We start from the raw sequence: 19328 nt of genomic DNA on the forward strand, positions 1-19328 counted from the left end.
TATTGAACTCTGATTTTGATGTACACGAGAGACTTTGGAGCTTTAGGCATATTTCTCACGATTATGTTTAACTGATGCATTATAAAGCTTTAAATTTTCAAAACCCCTTAGCTATATCATCATCATGCTTAAAATCAAACTTTCATAATATGGCATGAAGCATGATCTATCAATCAACATGGGCTGGATTGATCATACAAAATGGAGTTTGGTAGAAGTACATAAAGTATGAATGTATAACTACCATATGGAGCTTTAAAGCATTATAGATTATTACCTTGTTCTATGATCGATCATCTAGAATACTACCTCGCTAGCCACATAAAACATGATCAATAAACTTAACTGGATTGATCAGTCAATCGCCCTTTTTGACAAGTTGAGAATTCAATTGATTGATGACCTGATCGATCAACAAGCATGAGAAACACAAAACTATAAACTGTTATACATGGTTGATCGATCAATACTTTACAATGATTAATCAATACTTTATACAACTTTTTGAAAAGAGACAAAAATGACTAATTTTGGTAGGAAAATTTATAAATATCCTTCCCGTCTTGTGAACAGTAATGAGATCATTTATTGGCAAATTGTTGTACTCAATGAGTTTTTTAACTTGAAATTCATTAACAAACCCATTTTTGAGAGAAATGAGTTACAAACCTACAAAAAAATCCTATCTCTCTAAATTTTTCCATGAAAACTAGCAATTCAAACTCCAAAAACTTTTTCGCTTGTGCATCAAAGATTGGAGACTTGGAAATTCGAAGGAGAATGCAATCTCTCCAAAGTTTCAAGGGTGTAAGTTTTCCTTTTATTTTTTTTATTTCCATTGCTTCTCTCAAGGTTGATCTAGAGCCAAGAAATCTTGATACTAGAGCTTATTAGAGTTAGAATCTAGTTGATAAATCTCAAGGAGAGATTTTTAATTGTGTATTTGAGAATGTTTGTGGCTTAAAAGAAAGACAAAATCCTTTTCATTGCAAGCTGAAAGTTATGAACTCCAACCTGAGGGGGAGTGTTGAAGAGCATCTAGGGATGGGTCTTACTTGACTCACACAATAATAAGTCTCACAAAGCCATAATTAATATGGTGGAGTCTTACAGGAGTCTCACAGGAGGAGGTCTCATAGAAGAGTCTTAGTTAAAAGTAGTTATGTTAGTTGTCTATTTACGTTCACTTGTTCAATTGTTTGAGAACTTGTTTTTTAGTGTTAAACTTTGTGTGTAACTGGAACAAGAGTGGTTTAATTGTAATTGGATTCTACTTGTTTCTACAATTATAAATAGAGGCTCATGTACTCAAATTACATAAAGTTAGTGAAGTTTTTTTCTTCTCTAGAAATTCAACAATCAATATTTTTCCTAAAAAAGTTTCATGGAGAATCTTTGATTTTGACAGCAAATCAATATATTTTCTTTACGAGAAGTGATTTGAGAATCACTACTTTTTGGAACAAATCGGTGATTTTCATTGAAAAGCAATGATTTAGTGTGCTTTCTCCTAAAAAATAGTAATTAAGTGGTGAATCTATTTCTTGGATTTTTTGGAATTTTATTTACATGATGATGTTTTGGACATACAACTGTGCCATGTGATGCCTTAATCTTAGTTTTTATTTATCTCTTCCTATATTTGTGTCTTGAAAAGTTACGTAATACTGCAATGTTCTTGACGAGAGTCATTTTAGATTAATGTTTGTTTCATGGAAATGCTTCGTGTTTCTCTATATTCCTTTGTATTCCTACAAGGATAAATAACATTTGTTATTCCTTTGTCAGTTATCTTTTGGTCATGCATAAAAAATAACTAATTACAAATTCATCATTGAGAACTGTACGGATTTTTAAGTGGTCACTGAGAATACTGTGCATATGAAATGAACTCCATCTTTTTGCAAGGGTGGTTGTGGTCATGTTATATGTAGATATTTGTATCTACATTGAAGCTCAAGTCAAATTTGTATGCTTATTACATGATTATCCGTCGGGCAATAACATTTAATTTAAATTGATTTGGTTTATGTTTATTGCATACAAACCAAAGGATTAAGAAATTACAACAATTGTAAGATGTATTCCTACCAAATTTTACAAGATTGTCACATCCCTAAATTTAAGTGACGATGTATTGCAAGCATTCCGGAAAACGCCATTTGGTTGTCTCCTTAAAATTAGTGATCATTCCACGGAAGAGGCTCTATTGGGTGAATTGATTAAAAGGTTTGACTATGAACCAACTTCCTTCAAGGTCACCAAATAGGATATAAAATTCTTAGACCAAGAAGTCACCATGGGCTGAAGTTGCATGTACTCCAATTGAATGACAAAGAAATGATGATGTGTCTCAATTTCTAAAAGATTTTATTGATGGTGTAGAAAAATTGGACCGCCTATCAATTGTGAATAAGTTGAGAGATGTAGGTTCGTAGGGTGGGGATGGTTCTTCTAAAAATATTGTAAAATTTTTAGTTGTCCTCACCTTGAACCACATCGTATTTGATCAAGCAGACTCCAAGACTCCCATGCCATTGTACAAAGATGTGGATGGTTTATCAAAGTTGGATAACTATGGCTGGGGTGCTATAGTGCATCAATTCATAATACACCACCTTCGTGAATACATACTAAAATAAGAAAGGATGCATGTCAGGATGCACATTGGTGCTCAATGTATGTTCTTTGACCAATTTATAAATACATAGTTAAATTTATTGATGTTACTTTGCATTAATATTTTAGGCTATCATTTAATAAGTTTTTTTATGAGCATGTGCTTCAAAATGTAACTAGCACCATGCATCTTGTGATGGAAAAGTTACAATTGGAGGATACTAATCCCCATGTTGTAAGATGGGGAGACTCTGGTGTTAAACATAAGGGCAGCATGGATGAAACTTTCATTATAATTGAGTTTGTGTCAATAAGTGACATCAATATATTTCTCTTTCTTGTAGTTTTACATATACAATATCAAATAATTGCTTTTAATTATTGAAATATAGGGTACAATTTCCTTGCAACTAACACTTGAGAAAACCTCAAGTTACATTTGTCCAGGCCATGCAGTAGAGGGAGATCTGCCTCCTGCATTAGAGGAAGAATCGACCTTGTTCAGAGAGTTTGAACAACTCATTGTATTGGAGCAAGGCAAAACACATAGAGATACAAGTGATTCAGCAACTGGTTTAGGGGTTGGAGGATGGCAATTTGGGGCCAATGGTTTCTCCTTGTGGCGGCACTACAGTCATGTAGACATATCTCATGTATGGAAGGAAACATTGGCTGGTCCATGGAGGTGGTAATAATGTCTATGGAAAAATGTTTTACATTTTATTATAAACATAATTTTTCCACGTAGGTTGTGAATTAAAGTAATATTTCATTATATTTATCTTGTAGTTCAACATTTTAAAAGCATCCATGACAAAGTTGGCGGATGACATTAGTAGACTCTAAAATAAGAATGAAATTTTTGTTATCTTTTCTCATTCACATCTTCGGCTTAAATAGCCGTTTTACAAACTATACATGGAGAGCTTAGGAGTGATTAACGGGATTAAAAAATCACATAATCATAGAGATTGTAGAATATGTACCGAGAAGACAAGAGTATATTTCTTTGTAAGGGAAGAAATCTCAACACTTCCCCTCAAGTTGGTGCATAGATATCACTCATGCCCAAGTTGTCGAGACAATTGTTAAAATTTTAGTAAGTTTTGGAAGATGGGCTCAAGCCCACAAGCTCAAGACAAGAAGCCTACACGTCGAAGGAGTGGCATATGTGTAAAATATGGTACTTTCCATTAAGATGTCATAGAGGTGTAAATATGTGTTCCTTTTATGTCTTTTATTTTATCAAGTTGTAGCCCTAAGGGCATTGTAAAACTATAAATAAAGGCATTGGCTAAGAGGTAGAGCATTGAAACCCTCTCCTCTCCTTCCACAAATTCGTCCAGCCCTCCTTCTTCTTATTTGACACAAACCATTCTTCCCTTAATTCAAACTCTCTCCTTCTACGTTCTTCTTCTTCTCCTCTCCTTTATCTCTTCTTCTTCTTCTTCCTCGTTGATCTAAAGTTCTTCTCATGGGATCCTAAATTCTACATGGTATCAGAGCAAGGAGTTTAGGATCCCACTTGATGAAGTAGTTATGAAATCTGTCCAAGAAGTTTGTAAAAGAAGGAATTCAGCCTTGAAGAGATAAGTTAATTCTCTTCTTCTTTACACTTTTTTTCTTCTTACAAACTCCTTTACGCTTTTTTCCTTCTTCTTGAACTTTGAATCACATCAAGTCAAGATAATCTTCATATGTTGTGAAGATTTATTTTTATGACTAAAATGATTTTATCACCTTGATCTTCTTGTAGATCAATTACAAGTTTGATCAAGATCAGTTTCTACTTGTGTCTTATCAAGATTGATGTTTGAGATTCAGTTACCTTTATGTAACTTGGATCAATTTCATTTGAGGTAGAATTCCAACACGTCTATGTGACTTCTCCCACTTGATGTTGCTCATGGGATTGGATGCCCATTATATGTTTGATGAAATTCCAGCACTCACTTATCCCTTTTATTATTGTTTCTCTTGAACTTCAACAATTGCATTTTTTTCCGTTGAAGTATTCCCATGAGCTGAAGATAAATTTCCTTTCGAGTGTCTTGATTTACCTCTAAGTTTTCTCTAAATATTTTTTTCTCTCATTTTGTGTTGGAGTTAGGATTAGGGCCTAAGCGGTTGCATCTACCTTCTTCTCTTTGTTTTTCTATTTAATAATATAAGAGGAATTGAGTGATGGTTTGATCTTAATCTCACTTGCCAAAAGCACAAATTTGTTGATAATTTGGTGCTTATTCTCATGAAGATATTTTGTTCTCCTTTTCCCTCTATTGTTGGTGACTGATTTGGTCCACGAGTTCTTCAAATTACATTGAGTAATTTTTATTTGAAGAAGACCCCTGCCCTTGACCTCCACATTTGCCTTGCCTCATCATGGAGAGTGGACACACCAGTCATAAGAGACATACTCCGCATTACTACGATTCCACTAAGAGGTCTCTCCAATTACCTTAGTTGGTCACAAATGTTACGGAGGGTTCTCATTACTCGTGACCTTTTAAGTCATGTTATCAAAATCCCTCCTCCGATGGATGAAGAAGATGTAGCCTACCACAAGTGGGTTAAAAATGATAACATGGTTATCAGTTGGCTCAATAATAGCATGGAAGACCAGGTGGTTAACAATGTGGTCCACTTGGAAACAACCAAGGATATTTGGGACACTTGTTCTAAGATTTACTTGAGTACTACCTCATTACAAAGAGTATATGATATCTTACAAAGTATGTTGCATACTAAACACGGAGATAACATTCATGAATTTTTTGCCCAATTTCGGGGCCTTCTCCAAGAATGGAAAATAACTCAGCCATACTCCACTGACATTGTTGTTCAAGAACGACAACGAGAAGCTCTGGCAATAACTATTTGTTTGTCAAATATTAAGCCTTACCTTGAGGTTGTGAAGACCTAACTTCTAAGTTCCTCCGCTCTTCCATCCTTCAATGACATCAGTGCTACATTACTATAGATACCTAATCTATCCCCTCCTTCTCCTATTGATGCTGCATCGGCTATGTTCTTCGGCAATTGGGGTACATCATCCTCATACCAAGGATGGGGCAGAAATATGAGAGGGGGTAGAACTATGAAGGGGGCAGAAAATAGAGGTGGTCGAATGGGTCTGAATAATTCCCGTACTGAGCCTCAACTTTTCACTTACTATGGTGGTCAGAACCACCTTGTGGAAACATGTTGGAAACTTCATGGCAAGCATGATTGGGCCACGACTAACCTAGTCTTTGTTAATGTTGTGAAACGTGAAGAAAAGGCTCACTCCCACTCCGGAAATGTGACTCTCACTGCTGAAGACTATGTTGCATTTCAGAAGATGAAGTCCTTAATGGAATCCTCCATTCCTCCATTATCTACTGCCGCTACTACTATTGCCTCAGGTATGTTTTCTTCTTGTTCATCCTCTTCCTCTGGGATCATCGACTCCGGGGCCTCCGAACATCTATCATTATCTCCTTGTCTTCCTCAGAAATTCATTACTAATGCTAATGGTACCCAAACCAAGGTCCTTGGCAAAGGTTCCTCCTCTCTTACCTCATCTATTCCTCTTCAAGATGTTTTGTTTGTCCCTCAACTTCCTTTAAATTTGCTTTATGTTAGTCAATTAAAAAAACATTTGAATTGCTATATTACCTTCTTACAGTCTTCTTGTATATTTCAGGATCTCACTACGAAGCAGGTGATTGGTGGCAGCCATAAAAAGGGGGGCTTGTACTACTTCACTCTTTCACCATTAGCTGCCCTATCATCCACTATATCCGAGGCCCAACTTTGGTACAACCGGCTTGGTCATCCGTCTACCTCTTCACTTCGTTCTTTGCTTCCGTCTTCAAAAGTACTTTCTAATTTCAGTTGTGAGGTTTGTCAATTAAGTAAACACATTAGGAGTACATATTCTCATTGCCTTACAACTACAAGTACTGCTCCTTTTGAGTTAATACATTCTGATGTATGGGAACCTTTATGTGTCTCAAATATTTTCCGAGTTAAATATTTTGTCATTTTTGTTGATGATTTGACCCGAGTGACTTCGTTATATTTATTTAAAGAGCGTTCAGAAATTCTTCCTTTGTTTAAAAATTTTCATGCTATGTTATTGACACAATTTGGGAAGAAAATTCAAATCCTTAGGTCTGATAATGCTAAGGAATATTTGTCTAATGAATTCAAATCATTTTGTGAGGGTAATAGGCTTATCCATCAAACATCATGTGCCTATACCACTCAACAAAATGGTGCTGCTGAAAGGAAGAATCGTCACCTTCTTGAAGTTGCTCGGGGCCTCCTCTACTCCATGAAGGTACCCTATTTTTATTGGCCTCATGCTATACTTACGACATGCTTTCTTATTAATAGGTTACCTTCATCAATTCTTCATAATAAAACTCCTTACTCTATTTTATTTCATGGTAAAGATCCATTTCCTCTTAAAGTGTTTGGATGTACATGTTTTGTTCATATTACTTCCCCACAAAAAAATAAACTTGATCCTCGGTCTATGAGGTGCATTTTTTTGCGGTACTCTCGCACCCAGAAAGGTTATGTCTATTACAATCCTACCCTTCGAAGGATGCTCTTTTCTCAGGATATGACTTTCTTTGAGAACACCTCCTTCTACTCCTCCCATGATGCTCCTCCAAGATGGACATTTTCTTCTACCACTCCGTGTCCGCTTGTGCCTTTCAATGTTGATATTAATCCACTCCCTGACGCATCAGCCGTACCTACACCTGTGGAGTTGTCGAATCCACCAGAGGTAAGTCCTTCTCCTCCTATGTTTGGGCCTGAATTTGATACTAGGCCTATTGGTTTAAGAAATAAACGTCATTCTTGTACTACTTCACATCCTATCTCAAAATTTATGTCTCATCATCGCTTGTCTTCCGAGTGTTTTCAGTTTCTTGCTTCTCTTTTTTCTACTTCCATTCCACAGTCGTATTAGGAGGCTCTGAAACATCCAGGATGGAAGGCCGCTATGGATGAAGAAATGCACGCTTTATATGGAAATCAAACGTGGTCCTTAGCATCACTCCCGAAAAGTAAAAGATCGGTTGATTGTAGATGAGTGTTTTCGGTGAAACATAACCCAGATGAATCGGTTTCTCATCTTAAAGTTTGACTCATTGCTAAAAGTTATACTCAGTGCTATGGGATAGATTATGAGGAGACCTTCTCTCCTGTTGCCAAATTGAATTCGGTACGTAGCATCTTATCTATTGCTGCTAATTCATCATGGCCCGTATATCAATTGGATGTCAAAATTGCCTTTTTAAATGGTGATATACATGAGGAAATTTATATGGTTCAACCACCTAGTTATGTGGTTGAGGGGGAGTCGGTATGCTGGTTAAAAAAATATTTTAATGGGCTTAAGCAGTCCCCTCGGGCTTGGTTTGATAAATTTAGTCAAGTACTTCTACTGTTTGGTTTTCATCGGTGCTTGGTTGATCATTCAGTATATTATAAAGATACTGTGAAAGGAAAAATATTATTGGCTTTATATGTTGATGATATTATCTTAACCGGTGATGATGCTCCGAGCATACAAGAAGTGAAGAATATGATATGTTAGGAATTCAAGACTAAAGATCTAGGTATGCTTAAATATTTTTTGGGCATAGAAGTTCTTCAATCCAAGCATGGGATAATATTGTCTCAGTGAAAATATGTCTTGGATCTCCTTGAAGAAACAAGAATTAAGGGTCGTCGACTAGTTGACACACCTATGGATACAAATGTAAAATTGTGTGCCACGAATGGAAAAGATATTGATATTGGCAAATATCAAAGACTCATGGGAAAACTGATCTATCTCACGGTAACTAGGTCGGACATATCATATGTTGTAAGTGTGGTGAGTCAATTCATGCACAAACCACAAATTACCCATTGGCAGGCCTTAGAGAGAATATTATGATACCTAAAAGAAGCTCTAGGAAGAGGATTGTTGTATAAAAAACATGGGCACTTCAACATAGAAGGCTTCTCAGATGTAGATTGGCCTGGATCACCTAATGATAGGAAATCTACATCGGGATATTGTACTCTTGTTGGAGGGAACTTGGTTACATGGAAAAGTAAGAAGCAAAATGTGGTTGCAAGATCTAGCGTCGAAGCAGAATACAGAGCTATGGCCCATATAGTTAGTGAACTCTTATGGATTAGGACCCTCCTTACCGAATTAGGATTTTATAAAAGAGGTTCCATGGGTCTGCATTGTAATAACGAAGCAGCCATTCATATTACTTCAAATCTAGTTTTGCATGAAAGAACTAAACATATTGAGATGGATTGTCACTTTATAAGGGAGAAGTTTCAAGCAGGAATAATCTCCCTCAAATATGTTTCATGTCAAGAGCAAGTAGCCGATATTCTCACTAAACCTGTTACATCTAAAATCCTATCTTTTATATGTGGCAAGCTAGGCATTTATGATGTCTTTTCTCCTCTAGCTTGAGGGGGAATGTTGGAAGATGGGCTCAAGCCCACAAGCTCAAGACAAGAAGCTCACATGTCAAAGGAGTGGCATATGTGTAAAATATGGTACTTTCCAAAAAGATGGCATAGAGGTGTAACTATGTGTTCCTTGTATGTCTTTTGTTTTATCAAGTTGTAGCCCTAAGGGCATTTTAAAACTATAAATAAAGGTATTGGCTAAGAGGTAGAGCATTGAAGCCCTCTCCTCCTCCTTCTTATTTGACACAAACCCTTCTTCCCTTAATCCAAACTCTCTCCTTCCACGTTCTTCTTCTTCTCCTCTCCTTTATCTCTTCTTCTTCTTCTTCCTCGTTGATCTATAGTTCTTTTCATGGGATCCTAAGTTTTACAGTAAGATACACTGCCTTGGTCAGCACATCGGCAAGCTGATCTTGAGACTGAACATGAGGGACTTCAATGATTCTTGCTTCTAGCTTTTCCTTGATAAAGTGCTTATCAACTTCAACATGTTTAGTTCTATCATGTTGGACTAGGTTGTGGGCAATATCACTTGCTGCCTTACTATCATAGTATAATTCCATAGGACTTGTCTGCTCAATGTGTAGTTCTTGTATGAGATTTTTGATCCATAATAATTCACTTATTGCCTTGGCCATTCCTCTGTATTCGGCTTCAACTGATGATCTAGCCACCACCTCTTGTTTCTTACTTCTCCAAAATTCCAACCCACAAATGTAAAGTATCCAGATGTAGATCGTCGATCCTCTATTGACCCAGCCCAATCAACATCAGTATAACCTTCAATTTTCAAGTCGCCTCCTTTTTTAAATAAAATTCCTTTCCCTAGAGACAATTTCAAGTAGCGCAAGATACGGTTGATGACATTCATATGTTTTTCACTTGGAGACTGCATAAATTGACTAACCACACTTAGTACATAAGCTAAACTTGGTATGGTATGTGCAAGATACATTAACCTCCCGACTAGTCTCTGATAATGTTCCTTGTTAGTAGGGACTTGATCTGAATGTGTTCCTAGTTTTAGATTTTCTTCAATGGGAGTACTAATTGGACTACTTGTTGTCAAACCAGTTTCCTTCAACAAGTCCAAAGCATATTTTCATTGAGATAGAAAAATTCCTTCCTTCGATCTTGACACTTCAATACCAAGAAAATATTTTAAGTAACCAAGTTCTTTAATTTCAAACTCTCTGGCAAGATGACTTTGCAATGCTTCTTTTCTTCTAGATCATTCCCAGTTACTATCATATCATCAACATACACAATAAGAGTTGTGGTTGTTTCCTTGTTAGATTTCAGAAAGAGAGTATGATATGAGTTGCTTTGCTTATATCCGATAGATTTCAAAAAATTGGTGAACCTTCCAAACCACGCCCTGGGGGACTGCTTCAAACCATAGGGGGACTTCCTTAGTTTACATACTTGTTTGCATCCTTTGATTTGCATAACACATCCAGGAGGTAATTCCATATATACTTCTTCTTGGAGATCTCCGTGCAAAATTGCATTTTTAACATCAAACTGATATAGAGGGCCAGTCAAGATTCACAGCCAGAGATTGTTGAATTCGAACAATAATTATTTTGGCCATGGGTGTGAATGTCTCTATGTAATCAATCCTATAAGTTTGAGTATATCCTTTGGTGAAAAGTCTTGCTTTGAACCTTTCAATGGTGCCATCGGCTTTATATTTCATGGTAAATACCCACCTGCATCCAAATAGTGTCTTTCCTACAGGTAGGTCAACCACTTCCCATGTTGAATTCTTTTGGAGGGACCTCATTTCTTCATTCATAGCTTCTCTCCACTTAGGATCTTTAAAGACTTCCTGCACACTATTAGGAATAGATATAATAGACAATTGATTCACAAATGCTTTATTTGCCTTTGACAATCTATGATAAGACACAAAATTATGCATGGGATACTGAGATTTAGACGTGAGAAGAGGTTCATAGTTAACTCTAGGTTTTCCTCTTGTGGTTCGATGAGGTAGCACTCTTAGCTGAGTTTCAAAACTCACCTGAGGCTCAAACATGGACTCAGACTCAGAAAGCAATTGATCCACTGGTACATTATGAAGGGGGAAAGATGTTGGTTGAGACTCTGGTTGCATCACTTCTATTTGGTCTTGACTGTCTCTATCCTGTGAATCATGCTCGTTTGTATCATTTTGATGTTCACTACTGTAATCTGAATACTTACCACATGTAGTATCCAAGGTGTCCAAATGATGGTTAAGGGTCTGCAATTCAGTTATGCAATTCAATCCTGTTCTCCCCCTAAATTGAAGATTCGGGAGTAGAATAATACATGTTATCTTCGTGAAATACCACATCAAGAGTGACATACAATTTGTGAGAGGGAGGATGATAAAAATGATAGCCTTTCTGATGTTGAGCATAACCAACAAAGATACACTTGAGAGCTCAGGTTTCCAATTTATTTCTCAATGGCTTATGGAGATGAACAAATGCTACACACCCAAAAACTCTAGGTGACAGATTCAACACAGAAGGTGAACTTATGGTTTCTTGAAGAACACTCAAGGGACTCGGAAATTGTAACACACTCAAGGGTATTCGGTTGATAAGATAAGATGCAGTTGTGATAGCTTCACCCCAGTACTGAGCTGACATATACTTATGGACTCAATAAGACTGAGTCATCTACTTTACTTTTATTATTTATGTTGCTTTTAATTTTGAATTTTATTGATTTGTAATAAGACTTAAAGATAGGGGTAGAATTGGGTTTTATGACCCTAACCTATGTTGATGTTAATTATCCTATTTAAGGGGTAAGGATGGAGAAATAAAGCACGTTTGGAATTAGCATAAACTAGAGTAAATTAGGTTAATCTAGGTTCTCCTTGAGCTCCCTCTTCTAAGGATTTTAGAGTGAAACTTCACTGCTATCTTGGTGTTTTCGTGAGTGTCTTGAGGGCTGAGAAAGGAGGAGAGAAGGAGAATTAAACCCTAACCTACGTGGTGAAGGGAAGGACTGGTTTTCTTCACGGAAATCAGGGAGAAAAGGGTGGAGAAGAAGGGTGGTGTGGAACCTTTTTCTCAGCCAAGAAGAACGGAAAGAGGCTGCTGTATTGGAGGTCCTTCAAGAGGAAAAGGGGCAGAGGAGGAGTTCCGAATTCTGGGTAGAGGAGGAGTTCCGAATCTGGGCTGAGGAGGAGTTCCAAATTCTAGGCAGAAGAGTTCCGAATTCTAGGCAGAGGAGGAGTTCCGAATTCTGGGCTGAGGAGGAGTTCCGAATTCTGGGCAGAGGAGTTCCAAATTTTGGGCTCAGGAGGAGTTCCGAATCTAGGCTGAGGAGGCGTTCCGAATTTGTTCAAAGAGGTAACTTGAGACTCTATTTTCCTAAGTACAAAAGGTTAGAATTCTGTTTTAATTTACCTGCATGAATCCATTCGTTAGAAAAAAAGGATTCTGTTTTCAACTTACCTGCTTGAACAGTGGTTAGAGACGAGATTCTTGGTTCCTTACAGTGTTTAAAAACCTTGTAACGTGCTGGATTCATCAGTATCTCGCCGAGTTACTAGATCCATGGCTAGGGATCATAACACATATGAGCTTCAAACATGGAAGCACGAACAACCACAAGAAGTGGGTGGTTCTTTTGTTCTGCAACCCCATTTTTTTGAGGGGTGTACGAACAAGTAGTTTGATGAGTAATACCATGATCATCTAGATATTCTTTCAAACTTTGATTAACAAATTCTCCACCATTGTCACTACGGAGAATTTGTATTATAGAATGGTACTGAGTGGCTATCATTATGTGAAATTGTTTGAACAACGAACTAACTTATCTTTTTGTTTCATTAAGCCAGTCCAAGTCATACGGGTGTGATCATCAATAAAGGAAAAAACCACCATTTATCACTAAGAGAGGCTATATTTGCTGGACCCCCATACATCAAAGTGGATAATCATTAAAAGGTGATGGACTCCTATTCATGTTTATTTGAAGTGGAAAACGATGGCTTTTAGCCAATTCACATACCTCACACTTAAAATCTGAAACAGATAATCTATCAAAGAGTTTTGGAATAAAATTATTTAAATAACCAAAGGATGAGTGACCCAATCGTTTAAGCCATAAACAAATTTCAGAATTTGCAGATTTACTCACGGAGAATGCTTGAGCTAACTGGTGAGAACTCTCTGGCTTCAGATCAAGGAAACAAAATTTCCCCCTTCTAGTACCATAACCAATTGTCTTTCGAGTTTGAATGTCCTTAAAAACACAAAGTAAGGCAAAAAAATCACAATATAATGCAAAGTGCGAATTATTTGAGCCACTGATAATAAATTATGATTAAGGGTTTGAACAACTAATACAAAATCAAGACTCAGAATTTCAGTGAGGGTGACGAAACCTTCTCCAATAACGTGAGAGGGAGTACCATTTGTTGTAGATATGATATGTTGTTCAAATGGTTTCATAATTTGAACATGATGATTTTCAAAGGTCATATGATCAATAGCACCAAAATTAATTATCCATTCATTATTTCTACTAGGAGCGGAAGTATTAAGAACCTTACCAGATGTAGCAATTAAAATTGATGCCCTCCTTCTAGCGCTAGAGGGTTTTGCTACTGCAATAGAAGCATGATTATTTGGTTTAGAGTTCAATTTGGAGGTGCTTTGGTAGGATCCCACTATTTTGGAAACCCAATAAGTTCATTGCATTTTGACTTTGTATACCCAGTCTCACCACAATTAGTAGAAATACGCTCTTGTTTTGATTCTTTCGACAAGATCCAACAAGATCAGTGATGATCAAAATAAAATCACCCATAGAATTGGTCTGGTTTGCTTCCTGCAGCTATTTTTTTGGGTCTCGGTCCAGTCCGAGTTTGGATCTGGATTTGGTCTAGTTCATTGGGTTGACCCGAATTGGGTCTCTGATTCTGGTCTGGTACGCTTTTTATTCTTTGGGTTGACCCGGTTTGGGCCTATGATCATGGTCCAGTTCGAGCCCAGATCTCTCAACGAATAATCAAAACAACTATGGACGTAAGTTAGGCAGAAATGTTTTATTCCGTACCTTCATCTTCGTCGAGATAGTGCTCTACTCCTTCTTTGCCAGTTGGGCTGGTGGTGCGGTTTGCAGGGAGGATGAGTGGTGGCTCGACAGCGGCGATGTTCAGAAATTTCGTCGGTCATATCTGACGACGGTTCTGTTCACAATAATGGTAGAGGATACTCTCCTTCTTCGTCGGGCTGGTGATGCCCTGGCAGTGGTTCGACGACATTCAGAAATTCTTCCAGTCTTATCTGAATGCAGTTCTACTCATGGTGATGGCAGAGGAGACTCTCCTTCTTTGTCGGGCTGGTGATGTGCTGGAAGGTCAAGTTCTTCGTCTTCAGAGACGGCATGTTTTTGTCGGCGACAACCGAGGAGATAGTAGTGTGTCTCCTTCTTCGTCGGGCTGATGGTGCAATCTTTGGTGACGTTCAAGAATAAAGCTAGTTTAAACCAACTCTTCATTCATGGTGACTACAGAGCAGACCTACTCTATTTTTTTGGCGACAGAGTTGCTGATCTGTTCTTCGGCTACGGGACAGAGTTGTTGCTCTGTTCTTCAGCAGCGGGAGAAAGATTCTCCTGCTCTGATACAAACTCAAAAATAAGAATTCAATTTCTATTATCTTTTCTCATTCACATCATTGGCTTAAATAGCCGTTTTACAAACTATACATGGAGAGTTTAAGAGTGATTAACGGGATTACAAAATCACATAATTGCAGAGATTAGAAAATTTGTATAGAAAAGGCAAGAGTATATTTCTTCGTAAGGGAAGAAATCTCAACAATAGTATGAGGGTTCAACAACTAGAGAAAGTCCACCCATGGGACGGGGCGAGGGTATGTTATTAATGAATTATTTACTTGCACTTGGCATTACAATCTAAGAGCTGGGACGTTGGAGTGTCAGGGCAGATTAGAAAAAGACATGACTAGGCAACTTCAATATCTTGTTGAAATTCTCCAAGAAGAGATTTCTGGATTTAATGAAGCTTTTATGACAAGGTTTCCCACTTGATAGAAGTGGAGGAGAAAAAGGAAAAACTTTTGCAAGAAGAGGTATGTGGCATTATCTATGGAGCACTCATAGGTTTTAATAAAATGAATTGTTTGTACATCTTAGATGATTTAGGTGCATGAAAAAGATGAAGCGATCATGAAATTACAAGAGGAAGTTGATCGTTTGAAAATTCTTCTCAAGGTGTGGGAAGTGGTAAGGGATGAAGAGGCTGTTATTCATTGGCTAGGCAGCATTGCGATAGAAATGAAACCATTTTGTATGGGTATTCAACCACTTCTCTACACTTGTGTAATAAAGCCTAGCCCGAACATGTGATCACCATAATTTGCTTACATGAGGAAGGGTGAGGGTACTAAGGGAAGAAGGAGAAAAAAAGGAAGGACATGGGAACAAAAGATAGGAAAATGAAGGAGAGGGGATTAAAGGAGAGGGAATGAAGGTAGATGGGAAGAAAGGAGCGGCAAAAGGAGTGAGGAAGCAAGAAGAAAGGAAAAAGACAGAGGGGAAGAAAAGAGTTGGAAAGGAAGGAGAGTGGAGGAACATAGAGGGAAAGAAGTAGATGAAAAGAAGGGAGAAGGACACTGAGTAAGGGAAATCATATTGATACATGAGGTCAAAAGTGTTATAGGCATGTTGCATTTATAGACCATGGCATAAAAATTATTGAAGAGGACCTACGAGAATTAGCATCTTAAGAGAAATAGAAAGCCTACCTTGGTTTAGAAATAAAATAAAATCTCCACCTCTTTTTAAATGTTTGTTGTAGCTACTGAGGCTGCCTTGAAATGGTTGATGAGGGTAACATGGAAATTGGATAATGACACATGTATTAGCATTAAGAGCATCTGTTGGAAGACGGACTACAACCCACACGACCAAGGAAGACCAACATATCTAAGAGTTTATAAGAGGGGCCACACGACCAAGAAAGACCCACAAGATGGGCCCAACCCCATAAGAAGTAGGACCCACTATGATTACCATGAGCTGGCATCCTTATCACATAAGTTGGAAGATCAAGAAGGAATCACAAAGACATCTTTATCTTATGGTCATGTCCTAGAAGAGTACTCGTTTGAGTTATGCTTATCGTTTATCTATATTGAGTTATTTAACTATGCTAGGACTTATCTTTAAGAGTCAGAGTTTGGGTATAATTGGGACAAAGGTAGTTTTATTGTAATTGGACTCTACTACCTTCCTCATGTACTCTGATTATAACAAGTCAATGAAGTATTTCTCTTTTCCATAAATTCAACATAGTATCAAAGCAAGTTTTGTGAGTTGACGTGGTCAACCCACAGAGGTAATGTGACTTTTCACTCAATCCGAAACCCTCAGTCTAGGTTCATAGTTATTTTTTTCAGTCCCTACACCCATAGGTTTCTTTTCATTTTTCACCTCTATATTGAGATTTTCATATTACAAATTATATATTGATGGAAAGATATTTGAGTCTAATTTCCAAAAAAAAAAACTATTTTTTCCAATCGGATTTATCTACATAGAGATATCGATATTTGAATGATTCAAGGTCAGATTGCAAAAGAGGTTTGAGTAGCAGCAGAAAGCTTCAACTTCTGAGGTATTCTATGCTCTTAAGATCTAGACTTTATATGGATAAATATATATCAAAAGAAATATCTGTAAGTATATTCTTTTACCTATTCAACCAATTTTTTATCTGAGTTATCTACAAAGAGAAATCGATATTTGAAACAGAAAATGTCAAATTGCAAAAGAGGTTCGAGCAGCAGTAAAAAAACTTCAAATTCTGAGGTATTTATGCCATCAAGAAAGAGACTTTATATGGAGAATTATATATAAAAATAAATATATTTAAGTATTTTTTCTTACCTATTCAACCAAATCTTGTTATGATTTTTTTATAACGAGATATTGATATTGGAAGAGTCAATGGTCATGCTAGAAAAAAAGGAGAAACAATACTTAGTTCGGCCACATGACAAAGACGAAATCTATCAGATTATTTATCTTCTGATAATTATATTTTATGAAGAGAAGTTACAATTGGATGAAAGGTATTTAAGTCTAATTTCATGTCAATCTGATCGATATTTAAAGATATATTCACATTGGAAGAATCAAAGGTCATGCTGGTATTCTATTGTATTGAAAAATCAGAATTTATGCCCATTGTTTTGCGTCACTTTTTGAGTTGATATATCAGGAAAATATCTAACTTCTCCTTGGTTTGAGGGCTTATTTATACATCTTTATTATTTTGGTTTATTTATACATCTTTATTATTTGGGCTTATTTCTACATCTATGATATTTCGTTCAAGTTGTGAGCACTGCCATTATATCCTAGCTTGAGGGGGGGGGGGGGGAAACTACAAGAAGTACAAGAAAGAGGTATTTTATTTCATATGTTGTAGATAAATTTATGTGACAAAAATATTCAAGAAATGGGGTACACAAAAGATGAAGCTTCTGCATCTAAGAAAAATTATTTATATCGGATTATGATTATTTCATGGGTCCTTCTACAAGGTTTATTATTTTGGTTCGTGTTATTTGACTTGGAAGATGCTCGTGTTATATTCAACTGTAGTTATTATGTCTCTTTGGGGACATTATTATTGAAGAAGACGTGACCTCAATACCTTTTCTCATACCATAATTTATTTGACTCTAAAAAATATCACTGTTGGGACACCATGAGAGTCGGTGCCCGGATTGGGACACCATGCTAAATTTAACTCTAAAAAATATCACGATTAATGAAAATCGGTGTCCGAATTGAAACACTATTATAAATAAACCCACTGCCCCCTGTAATGGTTTTTATTACTCCTACCACTTGCGAGAGTCATTGTCCTATGGAGGGACACGGTGGTGGACACTTCAGATTAATGCCGATAGACACACTACCTACAGAAGACGAAGTGTGCCCTACATCCAGCATTAGGACTGGAGTATGGAGCAAAGTCTTACAAACTAAGAGTGGTTTTTACTCTCACTTATATTATACCAGTAGGGCCTCATTGATGGCGCAACAGCGTGGAGGGGAGTGTTGGAAGATGAAGGCATATTGGAAGATGTGCCATTTTATACAAAAATATTTTATTCATCATTTGCAGCAACCTGAGAGTTCATGCTATTCTCTCACCTCCAGCTTGAGGGGGAGTGTTGGAAGATGGGCTCCAGCCCACATGGCCAAGGAAGGCCAACATATCTATGAGTATTATAAGATGGGCCACACGACCAAGAAAGGCCCACAAGATGGGCCGAAGCCCATAAGTAGTAGGACCCACCATGGTTACCATGAGCTAGCATCCTTATCACATAAGTTGGAAGATCAAGGAGTCACAAAGACATCTTTATCTTATGGTCACATCCTAGAAGAGTTCTAGTTTGAATTATGTTTGTCTTTTATCTATATTGAGTTATTTAATTCTGCTAGGACTTATCTTTAAGAGTTAGAGCATGGGTGTAATTGGGATAAAGGTAGTTTATTGTAATTGGACTCTAGTACATTCCTCTATTATAAATAGAGGTTCATGTACTCTGATTATAACAAGTCAATGAAGTATTTCTCTTTTCCATAAATTCAAAAACATCGATGGAATTGTGAGCCATCAGAAAGAGTTGAGTAATGACGTAAGCATAATTACTGGATAATTCTGAACTTGTATAAGGTCTTGGTTTAAGTAAAATAGTTAGGTGTTCACACGTCTCATATAGGCCATCAATTTTTGGGGTGCATTGCTTCAAAAGTGGAATGATGAAAACGTGTACATTAATCCTGACTTGTTGGTTATTTATTTAAATGAAATTAGCCTTTTGTGCTTCATTAATTTGTGGGTGTAATGAAATAATATTTGGATATTCTCAATTTTATTTACATTAATCTTTGTTCTAGGTATCGTGCCTCAATAACTTCACCATGGAGGAGTACAAAGGCACAAAGAGTAATTGTGCCTATTCTTGCAAATTGCTATTGGTTATTGCTTGTCATCTTCATTAAGAACCGTGTTTTCACTTTGCATGACACATTGTCTAAGAACCATCTTCAATACCTTCAAGATGTTGAGCTAATGGTAAGTTAAGTTTTCTACTTTATTCATTTATCAAGGCTGCACAATGTACATCAAATTTGTGTTTGTTTTGGAAAGGTCTCTTATATTGCAG

This window comes from Aristolochia californica, unplaced genomic scaffold (genome assembly GCF_029961685.1).
Source record: "Aristolochia californica isolate CCGP_79_NKW_82.1479 unplaced genomic scaffold, dmAriCali1.0.hap1 SCAF_9, whole genome shotgun sequence".
NCBI lineage: Eukaryota > Viridiplantae > Streptophyta > Magnoliopsida > Piperales > Aristolochiaceae > Aristolochia > Aristolochia californica.